General features: G+C 45.0%; 1 pseudogene across 1 annotated transcript in view; it reads right to left on the reverse strand.

Moving 5' to 3' along the window:
- Nucleotides 1–3071: 3071 nt before the first annotated feature.
- LOC147655585 (syncytin-A-like) overlaps nt 3072–19102 on the reverse strand; it is a 34469-nt pseudogene continuing 18438 nt past the window's right edge. Inside the window, exon 2 of the transcript XR_015290498.1 lies at nt 3072–8955. The product of XR_015290498.1 is annotated as a syncytin-A-like (transcript). The remainder of the gene's footprint in view (nt 8956–19102) is intronic.

The raw sequence follows: 19102 nt of genomic DNA on the forward strand, positions 1-19102 counted from the left end.
GGTGCTCCCAAATCCACGCCTGAGAGTCCCTTGGCCTGGGTTTTTATAGGAAGTTTGTGTCCCGAGGCCAAATTCCAAGCAGGCACTCTTCGCTAAGAGGTTCTTGATTGTTCGAAGAATAGATTTCCTGGCACTGGAGAATAGGATCAATAGACGCTGGGCAGAGGCTCCTCATATGTAAAGAGGTCCAGGATGTCTTTTTGATATCATTTTGGTCCGGGCCATTAGGGTGGAGTGGTGGGACCCATCCTGGAGCCGATGGCTTATCTCGGCTGGCTCCTCTTCCTTTGTCTAGTATTTTCCATTTCTCTAACACAGGCGGGCAGGACGGAGGTGCTCAGGTTCGGCGATATCTCGTCCGGGCCCGTTCCTTTGTTCGTTCGATGGCCCGTGTCCTACCCATTCTTTCTGGGCTGTTGTGCCTGCTTGTGATTGTTATCTGGGTGCTTGGCTGCAATCTGTTGCCTCTCGGAGGAGAATCACGACCAGATCCGGAGAAGGACTTATTGTCATTACATGTTGTATTTTTTATGACATCGCAATCACATATATATTTTATTATACCCTTTACGAATTTTTACTCATAGATTAATTTATTACAACATGTAATGTAAAAAAAAGTATGCTGCATTCCAAAGTATGCTGTAGCAAGGGATTCTGAACCACAGTCAGTTGGGGTGGCCAAGAGAGTAGACCTTGCAGCTCAGTCAGCTGCAAATACACATGGCCTTGAAGGATCTTTCTCTGAATTCATCTTGATCTGGTCAGATGCAAGTGACTTCCCAATCAGAAGCTACGTGAGTGCAGTGCACTGGGAGTAGCGGCAAAGCAATTTATCTGTGCATGCTAAACTAGTCAGGAAGTAATTTCTTTTCTGAAAGTATTCCCTCCTCTAGAAGATGCTGATACTAGATTTTCCAATCTAGTAAATAAAGGAAGACAGGGTGCTCATTAAAAGCAATGCTCCTTTGAGCATTGGTCATATGCTGTTTATAAGCAACTGTAGTGTACTATTATGCCAGTAACAGCAGTAAATCCTTGGAGAAATGTTCCTGTGAAAATACAATCTGCATATGTCTGCAAGACTGACAATCACAGCAGTGGTTAACATAGAGATACCCTTATGCTAATCCCTCAGTACAATTTTTATTACATCAGTCTGCCTCCAACTCTGGATAAACTTTGCTTATATATTTGTCTGAAGGAAGAAATAAATGAAACCAATAATGTCTTAAAAAAGAAATGTTCCATTTCTAAATAGAAGAAAGTCAGGAGAGTGCTGTGATTTCAGCTTTCCCAGACAGCTGATGGAATAATTTCTGTATGATGTAGAATCCACATGCAGAGTACAGCTCAGTAAGCAATACCTTAGTGTGGCAGATAATTTATGTCATTTGGCTCAGCATCAACTGAGAATTTTGATTCTTAACTGGCTGGCTAATTAGAGTGAGCATATTTCTGAGTGGCCAGCTCACACCTGCCAGACAATCATCATGTCAATACACTCACCTATTTTCCATTTCCTGGTGCTCCAGGAAGTGAATGTGTAGGATCATCTCTCTGCGTGGGTCTGTCATGGTTTTGCAGGCAAGTGTGTCTGTCAATCCATACAATACTAAGTTAAAAAGCCTTTTTTTTGGTTATGTGGTGTTGGGGGTTAGGTGTTCTTCTTTTAGTTCTTTTAGTTACCTGTGGAATTTTTACCCATTAGTTGTAGGGAAAACCTAACTGCGGGTACTTGGTGGATACTTGAAGAACACAAAGAGTTCCTCTGGGCCTAGGGCGGGAAGGGGGCAGGAAAAGGAGAGGGTGGGGACAGTTTGGCAGGCTTCTTCAGCTTCAGAAGGCACAGAGCTGTTGCGGTGGGGAGAAGGGAATTTTGCCATCACCCAGACGGAGCTGCTGCTTCTTCTTCTTCCCGCTTCGTTTATGGCCTCTCACCCCCTGTCCTGCTGGAACGTGTGGCAGTGCCAGCCACCGCCGCGGAGCTGCTGATCCACCTCAGCCACCAAGCCGGGATCTCAGCTCATTCCTGCTGTTCCAGCCGACTGTTCTCAGAGTCCTGTAGGAGCACCGGGACTGCCGCCCCAGGGGGTTTGTGAAGCAAAGCCTCTCCTCCATCCTTTCTCGTCTCAGCCGAGAAGACTGTCACCAGGCTCCCTGGTTGTTTTTTTGCTAATGCTGTAGTTATGGTTGTTTGTTTGTCTTGTTATAAATACTAGTAAAGAACGGTTATTCTTATCCCCAGATAAGAATATCAAGGGCCTGAGAGCCCCTTGATTTCAGGATTATCATAATTCGGAGGGAGGGGGTCTACATTTTTCATTCCAAGGGAGGCTCCTGCCTGCCCTAGCAGGCACCTGTCTTCCAAAACCAAAACATATGGATAGGGAAAAGGGACAGCAGGAAAGGGAAAGGGAAGAAGGAAAGTATACTGTAGTAAAAAAGACAATGCTGCACACTGTGGATAAATTCAATATGTTCAAAAGTTCATCCACTTGTTCTATTTGACGTGTGTGGGCTAAATTCATGCAATTGTCCATTCATTAGCTATAGATGGAAAACAAACAGGTATTTATTTCAAAGTAAAATAATTTCAATTTTTAGATAAAATGAGGAAACAGAATGTATCTTATCCTGCCTTTCTGAACAATTTAGCCATTACATTTATAATATTAGAAGTCAATTTTTCTTTATAATTGCAAATCTTCCATTTGATTAAATTCTTTTGTCTTGTAAAGAAGGCAGATTTTTCATATTGAAATGGTAGAGAAATCATAACTTTGCCACTCTTTAAATGTTAAAATGCATACATTTCTATAAATATGGCTGCTACAGACTTGGTCTAATGTGGTGATTTTTACAATTCAGCTCAGCTATTCTTAATATATTCAGTGATACTTTAGGCAATCGGCTTCACATGGCCTGCAATTTTCTTGTGAATGGAGAAGAAAGATTACAATTTTACAAATTGCAAAAGCAATAGCTGATGAGAAGATGTCACAGAATCATAGAGCCATAGGATGGTTTGGGTTGGAAGGTACTGTTATAAATGCAACGGCAAAATATGATTAATATAGACAGCGATTTATTATAAAACAATTTAAATCACAAACGGGTGAAAAAAACCCCACAATAAAATACCGCAGCACTGCGCTGGGTGGACTGGGGTCTATACCCAGAGGTACAGATTTACCCAAATCCACACGGAGGGTAGACTGTCCAGGGTTTTTATAGGGATTTTGTGTCCTGGGGCTAAACTCCGAGCAGTCACTGTTCCACAAAGAGTCTAGATGGTTGGTTGAATGGATTTCCTGGAACTGTCAAACTGAATCAATAGACAACTGGGCAGAGTCTTTTCGTATGTGAAAAGTTCTGATTGCCTCTTGATTGTATCTTTGGTTGAGCTCTCAGGGAGAAGCGTCCAGGTCCGGTGTGGAGCTGATGGGCATTTTGGCTGAGCTCCTCTCATTGTTCAGTTTGATTGCATTTTCGGTCGTGGCTTATAGGGTGTGGTATCCTGATTCGGTGTGGAGCCGTTGGGGCATCTCGGCCCGGCTCCTCTCATTGTCTAGCCTGATGGCCCTTGTTCTGCTCTTTGTCTCAGGCTGATAAGCGTCGCCTAGGATTGTTATCACCTGAATAAGTAGTTACTGCTGGGTTTGGGGAGGAATCTTTAGTGCACACTGTATTTTTATGTGTTTTATACTGTTATAAATACAGTTATATACTTATTCCCTCCTTCACGAATTTTTCCAAAGTTACATTTACCACAGTACCTTTAAGTTCACAGGGACACCTTCTACTAGACCAGTTTACTCAGAGTCCTATGCATCCTGGCCTTGAACACTTCCAGGGAGGGGCATTCACAGCTTCTTTGTGCCTCACCACCCCTATAGTAAAGAATTTCTTCCTAGTTGCAAATCTAAACCTACCCTCTTTCAGTTTGAAGTTATTGCCCATTTTCCTAACACTGCATGCTCCTGTAAAAAGTTCCTCTCCAGCTTTCTTGTTGGCCACATTTTGGTACTGGAAGATGCTCTAAGATCTCCCTTGTACCTTCTCTTCTCCAGGTTGAACAGCCCCAAATCTCTCAGCCTGTGCTGACAGGAATGTTCTCCAGCTCTCTGATTCTTCATGGCCCTCCTCTGGACTTGTTCCACCAGTTCCATGTCCTTCTTATATTGGGGGCCTGAGAACTGGACACAGTACTCCAGATGGAGTCTCACAAGAGGAAGATATCCTCTAGCTGCCCTCTCCTACAGTTTTCATTTCCTCAGCACTTGAATATACACCTTGCCATATCTGTATTTGGCATAATGTATGGCAGAAACCCCTGTCAGGATAGAGAAGATGGGAATGTGCATGGGTGTAGACAGAAGACATAGTTTAGAAATGAAAAAGAAGGGGGAAAAAAGTAATGTAGTTAAGCACTGGAAGAGATTGACCAGAGAGCTGATGGAATTTCTGCCCTTGGAGGTTTTCAAGAATGAACAGGGCAAGGCCCCAGACAAGCTGCTTTAACTTAGGAGGTCAGCCTGCTTGGTGACAGGGTCAGACTGGGTGGTCTCTGGAGGTCACTTTCACCCTAAATTTCCAGTGATTTTTCTGAATCACCATTACCAAACAGTAACCTTCTACAGAAGTAAACTATCTTCTTCAGAAGACTATCAAGCTGCTTGTTTTATCTTAGTAGCTCCTAATGTGGTTCCTCAATTATGTCAAATTAACAAAACTAGCATTCCTTTGCACACAAAATTAGCCTTGTTCATATGCCATAATTATTTTCACTTCCCACCTTGAAATCTAGGCAGACATCTCAATGATTAGATGTTATTGCTCTGTTTTTAGTGTCTGACTGTACTTTTGAACATCTTTGTTTCAAGGACAAGATACTGACTTCTTGTTTGTGGAACATAGCACAAACGTAAATTAATCTAGGGGCATTTCCAATGAGTCAGGTTTATGGGAAACAGGAAAGAAAGCAATTTCCTCTCACTCTTTGACTCTTCTCCATTTTTCTTTATGTCATGCCCCTCCACATTTTGTGTCATCTGCAGGCTTAAAATCAACCCCTAACCTCTTTGTTCTCTCTTTTCCTATAAATTCATAATCCTTTTTTCGTTTCTGGGGCTTGCTGCTTTGGTCTGCAAGCTACACGTCCCAGAGGCAGAAGGAAAAAATGAAAAAAGGTTTGCAATGATGATGAAATTAGTTATAAAGAAATAGATCCTAGTTAATTAATCCAGATGTTTCCTTGGGAAGCAGTAATGTCAGCTATCATATGCAGCAATCTCCCAACATCTTTAATTTTAATTTTTTTGGTACTTGTTTTTTACTGAAAGACTCTGGATGTGTTTATTTTCTATAATACTTATCTGTGTGCTTACTCTCAGTCTACTGCAATCTATGCAATTTTTGAAACTACTCACATTATATAGACAATTGGGCTAATCAGAGATTTCAGATGAAAGCACTAAATCTTGACAGTATGAATAAGGTTTCCTTCAGCTACTAGATGTGAATGATAATTCATGGGAGTCAGAAATCCAGAGTCAGTGTTTTGCTAACTGAGGGTATGTTTTTCACCATGGTGATAAATTCCACCAAAAAGTATTTTTGTAATGTACAGTTATATATGACAACTGCATCATTGACATAAATAACATTTTTAAACTGTACAGGTTGCACATCCTGGTGACCTGCTTCTGACATCCCTTCTGTAGGAACCAATACAAATGTTCCCTTGTAAGTGACTGCTGAAAGGAATCACTCTGGGAGTCCTTAACAGCTCACACTCACAAGAAGACAATTTACAATCTTGCAAGTTCTATTTTATTGAATAGAATATGTTTCTATTGGAAATGGATAGGATGAATGGGATTGTTAGTCCTGTATTTTCAGATTCAGCTCACAAGTGCTAGAGCCTGTAGTTAATCAAAATGCAATCACTCTATGAATGCTGCTCTTTGGCTTCCCAATACAAAGTCTTACACTGCCTTTGACATTGGTGTGCTGTATAAATTGAGGTGTCCTTCATATCTGCCTATAAAGATTTCCAATAAACAATTTCCAATTAACAATTTCCAGTAAAGTGTCAGAGACTTGACAGGTTTCCCTTGTTCTGGGAGTTCAGCTGACTGCACTCACATCCAGCTCAGCAATGGGAGTTGCACTGAAGAAATCAACAGCAAGACTCTACATAGGTGCCCACTACTTGCCTTGGGAGTTGCCTTCATGCTAAAACTCTCTCCCTTGTTCCCCACCAGTCGAGAATTTTTAAGATTGATTTGTGCTTACATTGAGAAGCCAAGAAAAATGACAAGGAAAACTACTGCTTGTTACCTGGTCCATGAAATGAAATGGGGAATTGTTACTTCAGTGTTTTAGAACTTACCCCTTTCAGAGATGCGCTTTTAAAAGTCATGCAGACAGCAATGACACTGACATGGTCTTTAAACAGAACAAAAGCATTTTAGTGTTATGTAATTTGGATTGCATAGAAATCAGCTCTTTGCACTAGTCACATTTCGTACATTTCCCTGTGGACTCTGTGTCTAACTCTGAAACAGAGAGCTTGTAGAAATTACAGGCCACATAGCTCTCTCAGTCCTGCCTGAGAAGCTAGCCTGGGAAATTCATGGGAGGATTCAAAACAATGCTCAAAGACAGGAAACAGCTTTGCAGGTGTTGTTTCTCTGTCTCTTGTTTTCTTTGCAGGAGAAGGTCGGGGGGTGTGTGCCCCACTGACCAATGATAGTAATGTAGTACTTTGTTAACCAATAAGAGTTTCCTTTCTTGCTTTCCACATATCGGTCTATAAACCAGAGCTGAAATAATAAACTATGAGACATTCTCCTAACTGACTCCCTAGAGAGTCTGTGTTGCTCATTCCCAGCCGCTCCTAATAGAGCGACATTGCCCTTATGTCCCAGTGGTGCCTTTGAGTTTGTTTTTCCTAGTCTTTGTAAGGTGCAATTCTTGTGCAGCCACTGGAAAATCCAGCAGTTATATAGACATTTTAAAAGTTTCTGCTTGAACTCTTCCTATCTGTCTTATTCTGTTTCTAACTGGTAATTATGAATTCACACTTATCTACAATTTCATTTTCCACAGCAGTGCTTTTAAAAAGTTATTTGGTTTTAGTCTGTCTTATTCTTTTCCAGTAATGTATTTCAAGGTTTGGGTGTAATACACAAATATTCATAAATTTCTTAATCAGCTGAAAGTTTTTGGACTGTATTATAGCAATGGAAGCTGCCTGAATGACAAATGAGGCACAAGAGAGCAGAAAGGGAGGTAAAAGCTTTTAAAATCATAGAAAATTTGGGGAGGTAGAAAGAAAGTTAGGCTTGGCAAGCCCTGGGAAAAGTATTAAAATAGGTCCTAGGAAATGTTAGGCCTTGTGCTTGCTAAGCTCATGTGAAACTGCACCTGTGTAGTGAGTATATGATAAATGATATAATTGTTAGATATAATTAGATATAATTATTGTTTAAAGAATCATGAGAAACTATGTTAGGGGTTTGGGGGGATCATGAGAAATCCATGCTTGGGTAAAATCAATGCATACAATGGAACAATGTAAGTTTAATAATTAATATGAAAGTTATATAATGATAGAGTATAAAAACCTGTTCAACTCAAAACCAAGTCGGATCAGATTTGGGTATGTGTACCCCTGCCGCAGCAGGGTCGATGGAAGGGGTGCTGCGACTACCCTGAAGAAACTCCCCCTTCTTTATTTAATAAAAATGCATTTCCCAGAGACCTCATCATCAACCTCTTACAACATGTAACCATACAAAGGAAAATTATAATAATTAAAAGAATCCAAAAAATGCTTTTCAAGATGGAAGTAACCCATCCATTGAGTCCCCAACTGCCCAAAAGGTCCTCAAACCATTGGGACTCGTTTTCTTTCTTGAGTTCCTGTACCATGTTGTTAATTTTCTGGAGGCACGCATGGATGCTTTCGCCATGGTTGGACAAGTTGAAGCAGCACAGCTCATTGAATTCCTCACAGCTGTGTCCGTGGGCGAGGAGCAGGAAGTCTATCGCAGCACGATTTTGGAGTGTTGCATGCCTGACCATCTCCTCATCAGCCAGGAGGTCACTCAATACAGAAGAAGTTGAGTTGGCCTGCTTACCAAGCCAACACTCCAGGTGAGAAGGCTCACCGAGGGCTTTAGCAGCGGCTATCCAAGGCAAAAAGTCCAACATCACTACCCTCTTTGTACAGGACCAATCTTCAATTTGGCTATTGCAATTTTCCTCCAATTGGGTAAGATCTCTCTTTTGGCAGGCCAATTCATTCTTTCTCTGCCAATCGTACATTAGGGTTGAGTCTGGAGTGAGGCTGGTAAGCTGTCCAAATGTGCAAGGACCTGCCTGGAGTCAGGAAGGGATTCCTGCCCACACTCTGTCCCCATAGATTAAGAACACTCCCCAGGGCAGCATTCTGGGACAGCGAGAGGAGGCGGATCGTGTACTGCTGGTGTAATTGCACCATTTAAATTGATTGTAAATTTTACTGTGAGGTGCCACATTTTTCTTTGTTTTGATTGATATTCGGAGGCAGGCCATGCCTTGCCTACTGGGCAGTGGTCAAAATTTACACAATATGTGGCCTTGGAGGATCCCAGAAGCTCCAATTCTTGGGGCTCCACTGGTGCATGGGGTATTATCCTTGTCTACTCGTCCCAAGTGTCTACTGGGTTGGGTTCTTTCCCTGTGAAAGGATATTCATGGGGCTTCAAAGGAACCCCTACCAGGCATGATGACAGAGGGTTGGTGGCACTGCCCATGGACAAGCACGTGGTCTTGCTTGAGGTTCTTGACGAGGGTGATCCACATGTTTTCTTTGGGCTGTGCTACCAGCCAGGCATCCACGGCTGATGTTTTCAGGAGCATCCAGATGGTCAGGAACTCGAGGATGGTTTTGCTTTCCATATTCTATAACAGAACATAAAAAGATTAGCTCTGACTTTGCAGGGGGGTTATTTTTCTTTTCCCCTTTCTTCTCTTTTCTCCCCCCTTTTTCTAAAAAAAAAACAACTATATGAGAGGAACAGGCATTGGGGATGAGGTAGTTGATTGCTGGTGGGGTCATTTTGTGTGGAGGGGACACATAACCAGACACCAGCAGCAGCAGCATTAAAGTGCATTTTTCATGCAAATTAGCAAGTGGGTAATCTAGGGCTAAGTAAGGTAAGAATAGGGATAGGGAGAGGATAGAGAGAGGGAAAAGGAGTTAGAGGAGCTTTGTGCATCTTCACAGTGTTGAGCTGGGTGTTGGCTCTTGTCTTGTAGCCCTGGTGGCAGGACAATTTGGCTTATGTCTGGTTGGTGGTCTGGCTTGATGGATTCCTGTGACATCTACATCTCCAGGAGGTGGTTGTCTGTCGTGTCAGCGGACCTGTGTGGGTCTCAGAAGATTTTGTTTTATCTGGTTCTGGTGCAGGGTTTGCAGGGCCTAAGTATGGTTTTATATTTTTTCCTGGGAGACACTTAGGACCAGATGGTGTTGACATGCAAGCATACCCTCTCCCCCAGATAATCAGTGGGAAAGGTCCTGATGTCTGCTGTGACTCAGGATCCTTGATCAGCACCGGCAGCTTCTCTGTGAGTTTGGCATGCGTCGAATTAGAGAAGTGCTGTATTACAGGGGGGTCAGGCTCTGTAGGCGAACAATTTAGAAAATTCATAACATACAGTGCCTTACAGAGCCTCTCAATGAGAGGAATGCTCTCTGTTCCCCCGCACTGCTGATCAAGGACTCTCTTAAAGTTCTGGTGTGTCCTTTCCACAATTGATTGCCCTGTGGGAGAGTGAGGTATGCCTGTGGTGTACTTTACTCCCCACTGGCTGAAGAAATCTCAACCTGTGAGAGGTGTAAGCAGGTCCATTATCTGTCTTTATTTGTTGTGGGACTCCCAGGGTAGCAAACGCAAGGAGAAAATGTCGGATGATATGTTTGGCATTTTCTCCTGCGTGGGCTGAGGCGAAGACTGCACCAGAAAAGGTGTCCACCGAAACATGAACATATTTGACTCTCCCGAAGGATGGGACGTGGGTGACATCAGTATGCCATATCTGGCAGCTGTTGAGTCCTCGGGGGTTAACTCCGATTGCCCTTGCCTGATCCCTGTATTGAGAGACCGCCATCTTATTCACAACCCTTCACAGAAGCAAACATGAACGCCGTTTATTTCTATCTTTAGCACACCTTTTATAGGGTTCTACAGGGTCTGCAGGCTAAGCAAGTTACCATTGGCTAATACACACAGGTTTACATTTTTTCTCCTGTACACAAGGATATTGTTTTGCTTTACTCTCTCTTCTGCAGGAAGGTTTCAAGGACTTTAGCCTTTAATATCATGACTTTTTTCAAAGACTGGCTTGTGCAGACAGGCCTTTACTAATATATAAAATATAGCAACATCCCTGGGTAGTTTGAACATCCTCGTTAAGGCAGGGATGTTTTGATGATAAAATTGATGGGACAATTTTGCCTGGGCAAAAATGTCGGGGACTATGGCTGCTCCAGCAGGCATGGCTAAGGTGTCCGCCCTCTTGTTACTTTCCACGATAGCACCTGGGAGGTCGGTGTGTGACCTCACATGCATAATCTAGTATGGTTGCTTTCTGTGGGAGATGAGATATATTAATTCAGAAAGCAATTTATATAAATTTGGGTTAGGGACTTTGTCCTGGTTTAGGGCAAATTTGGGAGAAAACTTCCAGTGGGTCTCCCTCCCGGGAAGCAAACTCATGTGGCTCTTTTCTCACCACCCTCCAACCGGTTCAGGAAGAGATTTTTCTGAGAGAAGTGGAAAAAACCTGTTTATTTCACAGGCACAGCACTACTCAGCACAAAAATGAATGATATCAAATTACAAAACCTCTCGCCCTTCAGAAGAGATGACAAACTTCAGAGGGTCTCTTTCCTGGGGGTGTTCGCTCTGTTATCAGTCCCTCTGGCGCTGGAAAATGCCGCTGCCCAGGCTGGGCTCCCGGTAGTCCACGGGTGCAAGCTCCCGGTGCTCCCCCGAGTCCCCAGTCCAGAGCAGGTTCGATTCGTTTCAGAAAAAGGGAAAGAAAACAGTCCAGGAAGACCTCTCTGCTCCGGCTAGCTGGAAAGCCAAGGCGATCTGTGTCTTGTTGTCTGTCTGTGCTGTAGTCAAAACTCTCGATGAGGGGGAGCAAGTGCAGTCTGATAACAGACTCGGTGCTTCTTTTCCACTCACTTTTACTCTCAGATGGAATTTTAAGAATACAGAACCTGTGTCTGGGTTAGGTGGACGAATGGAGATACAATTTAACATCATAATCAACCCAGGACAGACTTCTTTTAGAAAGGCATGTTGTGCTCTCATAGCTATTCAAGCCACATAAGCCAAATCAGTCACCAGATTGAAAGGTTCTTGAAATTTCTCAAAAGCTCTGACAACAGCTGCTAATTCAGCAATCTGTGGTGATCCCTCAACCACTTAGACATCAGACTCCCACTTCTGTGTCCTGGGGTCCTTCCAAGTCATTACTGACTTGTGGGATTTCCCCGAGCCATCCGTGAAAACTGTCAGAGCCTTGAGTGGTGTTTTACTGAGTAATAATTTGGGAATAATTTGGGGACCAAATAAAATGCGGATTTAAATAATTTGTGGCTGGGTGGTTGTACAGAAATTTGGCCTGAATTGAGAGCGAACTGAAGGCTCTCATTGGTTTGGAGTAAAGGCTCCAAATCCCCAGTTGCCAATGGAAGGAAAATGCATGTGAACCCACAATCCGCAAGAGCGTGGAGACGGGCTCTAGCTTTTTTAATGAGTTCAGCCATGATTTCCTGCAGAGTGGTAATACTCTTGGTGGGTTGGTTATGTGTAAAGATCCACTCAGTGATAAGAAGTGGATCTTTCAATGCCATGTCCCATTGAAAAATGAGCACGTGTAAGCACAGGGCCTTACCCAGGACAACCAGCTGGAAGGGCAGGCTGTGTTTGAAGCGGTGGGCTTGCCGTGAAGACAGGGCCTCCTGGACCTTGATGATGGATTCCCAGGGCTCCGGTGTGAGGGTGTACAGTGAATTGAGGGCCTCGCTGCTGCAGAGCAGGTTGAAGAGGGGCGCAAGGACTTCCGTCGTGATCCCAAGCAGGGGACGTACCCAGTTGATGGACCCGCAGAGTTGGTGTAGGTCTCGGAGGGTCTTGGGGTTGTCTCAGATGGTCAGCTGCTGGGGTACGACGGTCCGCTCATGCATCCAGAGTCCCAGGTAGGTCCAAGGGCAGGTGTACTGGATCTTGTCTTCGTGGATCTCAAACACAGCGTCCTCAATTGTCTTAATAGTTTTGTGCAAGGTCTGTTTTAGGTAGTCTTCATCAGTGGCACAAACCAGAATATCATCCATGTAATGTATAATTACTGCATTCAGGAACAGGACCCTCACTGGGGATAGGATGTGGACTACATACCATTGGCAGATGATAGGAGAATTTTTCATCCCTTGCAGGAAAACAAGCCAATGGTACCTTTTTAGAGGCACCTGTCTGTTTGGGGTGGGAACTGAAAATGCAAACCTGGGGGCATCTCGGGGATGGAGAGGGATGTTAAAAAAGCAATCTTTGATGTCTATGATTGCAAGCTTCCAGTCCCGAGGAAGCATGGAAGGTGAGGGCATACTGGGCTGGAGGGGGCCCATATCCTCAATGACCTCATTGATTTTCCAGAGGTCATGGAGGAGTCTCCACCTGTCTTTGCCTGGTTTGCATAAAACAAAGACGGGGGAGTTCCAAGGGCTGTTGGATTCTGTGATGTGGACCTTGGCAAGCTGCTCCTCCACGAGGGCTTCTAGTGCACGCAGTTTAGTTTCAGATAGGGGCCGCTGATCAACCCACACTGGATGGTGCTGTTTCCAGGTGAGTTGGGGGATGGTAGGCGTGGCGCACTTCTCAGTGACCCCCACTAAAAATCCCTGCTGGGAATCCGCAGAGAGGCTCCCCATTGGGACAGGAGATCCTGTCCCCAGAGGGTGATTGGTGCCCTCACAACAAATGGCCAGATGGTAGCCATTTTTCCTTTGGAACCTTCTACAATTACATTGTGCCTGCTTCTCATAGACACAACTACTCCTCCAATCCCCAAAATCATCCCTGCCACCAGCTGCAATTCCCAGTTGGCTGGCCACTCGGAGCGGGCAATGATGGTAACATCCGCTCCGGTGTCCAGCATTCCTGGGCACTAGATCTTTTCCTCTTTACAGAACAGGCTGCACTCCATGATAGGTTTGTTGGAGCCCACAACTTGAGTCCACATGGCGGTGGGATTGAGGGGAACCTGTTCCGAACAGTCACCTGGTAACAAAAAGGCTGGAGTCTGTCAGTGGAGTCTGTTTTTGTAGGTAGTAGGGTGTGCCTGTACATGTCAAGGAGATGAAAATTTCATCTCCTGGGTATACAGTCTGGACCTCAGGAATTGTAAAAATTTGTCCCGGAGAGTTAGCTGGATCCCCAAGTATTAAAATATTTGAGGGACCACCTGGTGGCCCATGGTTCCGTCTGGGGATTTTGTAGACACAGTCACCCTTAAGTTGTAAAGAGAGTCTGGTTACTAGCTGGCGCTGGGTTCCCACCTGAATCACTCCACATGCTGGGTCGTCTGCATATAGCTGGGGATTTGTGACCAAGGTCCCCATGGAGGCGGGATGGTAGATTTCACAGGAGGGATGGAGTGGTGCGGCATTTGATTTGGTGTTGGAGTGCGGGGCCGTCCTGCACTCTGCTTGAAGTTTCCCGAATGCCAGTTTGATCTGGGTAACCGTTGGTGGTCGGGTGGTTGTAAGAAATGTCTCTCTGGACAATCCTTAAAAAAGTGTCCAGGCTCACCACAGTTAAAACAGCGGCTTGAGCTTGAGTCCTTTATCATTTCAACTGCGTAGGCACCGGATATCCCTTCTGCCACTCCTTTAGCAACCGCAAGGGCTACTGTGTTTTTGGTAGAAGTGGAGACATGCTTGGTGCAGGCTTCAATCATTTGGTCTATGGTTGGTTCAGGGTCAAGTGGAAGGGCCCGTAGGACCGCTTTGTATTCCGTATTAGCATTGGCCATTGCTGTTTTTAACAATAGTTCCTTTTATGCCTGGGGGCACTCTATTTGCTTCTCAATGGCCACTTTGAATTTGTCTATATATTCAATAAAAGACTCATTTGCCCCTTGTCTAATGTTGGTGAAGCACTGCGTTGGCACCTTGTCATCAGGGGTGGTAAAAAGAGATATCTTTGCAGCACTGGCAATGTCATGGAGAGCTGCCTCAGGCAGTTCTTGAGCCTGTTCCTGTGGTTTCTGGAAGTCACCTTCTCCCGCAAACTGCTCTAGTGTTAAATTAGGTTTGTTGGCATCTTTCAAATATACGTCTGCCAATTGCTTAAGATGTTTCTTCTACTGCTTTTCCCACAGCATATATTCTGCCGGGGAAAGCAGGCAGTTTATAATGTTTTTGATGTCATGAGGGACCATGACATGGGTGGTGAAGGTGGCTTCTGGTAAGTTTTTGAAAAAGTGAGAGCCTCTACCATGCTCCTCAGTGGCTTTGCACAGCACCTGTAACTCTCTATAGTGTAGGGACTCCCATACATTAATGAGTGCCCCTGCCCTGTCCTTTCTCTGTACCACAGGGAAAGCTAATATCTTTTTAGACAGGGCTGAGTCTCCTGCCCACGTGGCTTCCCTTTGTACCTTGGCCCAGTGGTCTTCATATTCAGATTCTGCATATGAGGACTTGCTGTTTTCATCCCCTAGTGGGGATGGGGGATGCTTGATGACAGCACGTGGCAGTTTTGGGCAGCCAGTACTGGTTTGCTTGTGAGTGGCCGAGGAAGACAAGATGGCTACCTTCCGGTTGCTGTCATTACTACTTCCAGTCCTGGTGTGGCGGGGATTGGGAGTGGGAGTGCCAGCGGGGGTGGAGCTCTGGTTGGAAGGGGCGTGACTGGGGTCCACAACGGGTAGGAGTTTCCCAGTGGCCGGGGAGGGGCCTGACGCAGTTACACCCAACGACGCAGTAGGAGAGGAAGCGGAGCAGGGCGCAACAGGAAGAGAAGGGGTAGAGGTGGGAAAGTGGCCATTTTGGGGTGCAAGGGCAGGAAAACCTGGGTGTGAAGGAGACAAGATGGCGGGGCTGGCCATGTTGCCAGCACCATCTTTAGTGATATCATGAACCAGGGGGGATACAAGTGGGTATGTAGGCATAGGGAGGAGGGTAGAGGAAAGACCCAGAGTGGCATGGCCAGTACTGTCCTGGTAAGGGTAGAGAGGCGGTGGGGGGGTGTCAGGGAGACAGTAGCAACGCTGTGCCTGGTGGCTATGTTCACCTGCCGACTGCCCATCAGATAGAGAAGAGGGTTTAGGGACACTCAGAAAGGTTAATGGGGATGGGGGTTTTAACTGGAGACCCGAAACACCCTCAACCTTTTTCCCCTCTTTCTCAAATGAAAGAATAATAGTTTGAAACACAGGAAAAAACTTAGCAACTGAAAAATCTCCACCTGCTTGAACCATGTACAACTTTCTCCCCACATTGTCCCAAAAATCTCCCAACTTAACAGAATTAGAATCAACTTTAAAATGCTTAAAAATCCAATGAACACATCTCTTCAACTCCCCTTTTGAAAACTTACAATTTCCTGCATTTAGGGTGCCCAAACTTGGATATAAAAGTCCCTCTCAGGAGGGGTCAGCTTGGGTCTGGAAAACTGATTCCCCATCCTTTTCACTCCACACCCAGCAGCAAAATGCAAACAGAAATAAGAAAGGCCCAAAAAACTCTTGAAAGGGTTACAACATTTCTTTGGCCAATGCCAATGGGGCCAACAGAAAGCTGGTGGGCAGGTGGCCACCTGGCGGTCAGTCCTCAGGGGCTCTTCAATATTCTGTCTTCTTGGCCCCAGATGGTCAGCGAGGGTCCCGGTCGCAGCCCTTTGGATTGCCTGTTGCTAGGACGCAAGAGGTTCTCCTCGGGGGGGTGGCAGCTCCAACAGCGGCACACTCTGCAGTTAAAACTGCAGGCGGATGCTTCCTCAGGGGCTCTTCGGATGCCCCACATTGGGCACCACTTGCTGCAGCGGGGTCAATGGAAGGGGTGCCATGACTACCCTGAAGAAGCTGTCCTGAAAAGGACTGCCCAGGGGCACAGGCACGTCCCTTGCCCAGCGAGTGGTCTCAGCTCAGCGGCAGCTTGCAGGCGATGTGGAGAGAGACTAGAGCTCTGTATGGCATTCCACCGAGAAACAGCCTTTATTATAGCAGGGCCCTCAGTGAAGGGAGCCAGTGACAGCAGCTCTCCGAACCAGGGAAAAAAAAACGGGGTTTATATAGGGAAGGAGAGGGGAAGGGGAAACTTGGATACATGTATCAGGGTGGATTGATAGGGAGAAAACCAATGGGGTGCAACAAATTAACATGTCTAACTCAAGGGCCTCTGGGAGTGACACTTCTCTGAGAGAAGTGCCTCACCTAGAGAGAATCTCTCCAGGGGAGAGCCGAAGTCTCTAGGTTGGCCGGTTCTCTGGCCCCACATACCCCTGACACCGAGAGCTCTTCAATTAAGCTCCTTCATGTAATCATTCTGTGATTATGTGTTCCTAAATGCTAGCATTACCATCAAGTTTTGTTGTTTATTCTTGCAAGGAGTCAGTTAAACTTGGTAAATTGGAGTGACTCTGAATGTGCAGGAAAATTTTCAATAATGAAACAAAGTTTCACCATTGACCTCTTTCAGAAGTGAGTAATTCAAACATTTGGTTATGTCTGCTAAATAAGCAGATTCAATGAGCAAATTCAGGGTACTTAACTAGATCAAACTTGGTTTGTGATGTTTTAACATTTGACAGTTAGATTAATCCTTGCAGGTATCAATAGCTTTTCTTGTTTTCTGAGCTATTAGCAAAGCTCCATTAAAAGTCCTCCTGCTGTATTGGAAGAACAATTTTCAAATTGCTTCAAATGATCAATTAATTCAGACAGCATGGATGCTGCTTTTTTTTTTAAATTTATTTCCTTTTTTGTGTTTGTATGTGTATTTGCACTTACACTTTTTACTTTTGCAGAAGTGTGGTTAAAATACCAGAATGAGCTGCATGGGCTTTACAGCTTGTATGTTTTAGAGAGATTAATTGCAGGCCATTGCTCACTCAGTTACTAATGATACCTGTAGGATGATAATTTGAATTGAAAACATTCATATCAATGAAGAAATTTGCTTGATGAGCTTTATTCAAAAAGATATACATGATCCCAATTACCACAAAGTAGAACTACAGCCCTTGGTACTTACAAACAAACCAAAAGCATGTGAGATATTACATGAGGTACAATTACATTTTTTTTGAAAATTAATATTTTTTGGCTTAGAGTCCAAATAAATGAAACTCAGGGAAAAGTCCATCAGCTGAAAACATTGGTCTTGAGCATATCTTCTTGAATCCTGAAACATGTCCTTTTTCACTCCTCGAAGGTGACGGGTGTTTGATGTGCCTGCTTGAACCTGCTGATAATAAAACAAGCATACCTTCTCCCAAGCTAAGAAATTAATTGGACTTCACTGTTGTTAGTCAATCAAAATTTAGATTTGATAATTAATTTTTCAAGCTTTTAATACAAATATACTTTGTTCATCATCCCCACTTTTTCTTTTTTCTCTATTTTTTTATCAGCCCAGAAACTGCAAATAGTTAAAGTGTTTCTCATTGCTGAGTCAAAGAACTCGTACGTAATTTTGCTGCAGAAATACCTGGTTTTGTTGCTGATTCTTGTTCAGAAAGAGCTAGGTGTGGCCAGTGCCTACTGTAACTGGAAAAGAATCTCTTACTTGATACCATTTTAAAACAAGATTCCCAAAAATCCTGGTGTAAAAAACCAAATTAATCTTTAAACTGTAACTTCTCAACAATAACATTTCAGTAGATTCACATTCTGTAATCAATATATCAATACTTTTTTGTTTGTCACTCCCAGGGAAAAGGGGGAGTGAAGGCAAACCGCCGTTGCCTTGGCGGAGCCGCTCTGCGGGAGCGGGAGAGCTGCCCATCTTCCCTGCCGTGCTGTGTGCTAACAGCACAGTGGCGGCAGCCGCGCGGCGGGAGGGACAGAGGGGGAAGGGGAGCCTGGACCGAGAAACCCAAGCCGTGGCTTCTCAAGCCCCGCCCGGCCGCCGTCTAGGCCCCCCGGCACCGGAGCAGGGGGAAAAGGCGGAGGGGCTTCCACCCGCAGCCGCAGGGAGAGCACACGGCTAATTGTTAAAACAAACATAGGAAAGTTAAAGGCATAAAACACTCAGAAAGGAAACTTTTTCGCCGCAAAACCCACGGGGCGGGACCATGGGAAAAACGTCTTTGTTACAGCGTCTGTTTGATTTTCTCTCAGCTTTGGAATGACAGGCGGCATGGTGGCAGGGCTTCTGCATTCAGCGGGGAGAGAAGACGGAGCAGGTTTATGCGTGGGCCCCATAGCTGGAAGCGGGGAGCTGAGCGGGAGAGCAAAGGCTCTCTCGCAGCCGCTTGCATTGCTAAGAATGGCGGCGCGGGGGGCAGAAAAGGAGGGGGAGATCCGCCGCTTCCCTGCTGCTCCTGTGTTAGAGGATCCTTCGCAAACTGCTTCATGGGTGACAAGTATCTTGGCAGTACAGTATCCCGAAAGGAGGGATACTTCGGAGGGACATAATCTCGTGGTGAGAGATAGTTTGTTCATTCAATTCTCCTGTCCCTCAAAGGTCTGGGCGGAGCTTAGGAAACGCCGCTTGTGGTGTCCCCGGCCCCTCCTCCTTCCATCCTCTGAGTGTGCATAGGAAAGGCACCTCCAGCATCCAAATCATCTGCCTCTCGTCCCCAGATGGCCACAGCTGTAACACTTTAAAGCCTTCTGATACAGGGAATCCGATGCTGTTTACATCCAGTTCAGAGAGAGGACGAGTTCGGTTTCCTTTTGCAGGAAAACTGTTATCTTGACAGCCCGCAAATATAGTACGCAAACACAGTGGCTTATCCCGGGATTTTTGAGCTATAGCTTTGTTGAGATTGCTGTTCCAGGCCTGGTCACTGGCAGGGCCTCCTGCCTG

Source organism: Cyanistes caeruleus, chromosome 1 (assembly GCF_971803275.1).
Source record: "Cyanistes caeruleus chromosome 1, bCyaCae1.hap1.1, whole genome shotgun sequence".
Classification (NCBI taxonomy): Eukaryota; Metazoa; Chordata; class Aves; order Passeriformes; family Paridae; genus Cyanistes; species Cyanistes caeruleus.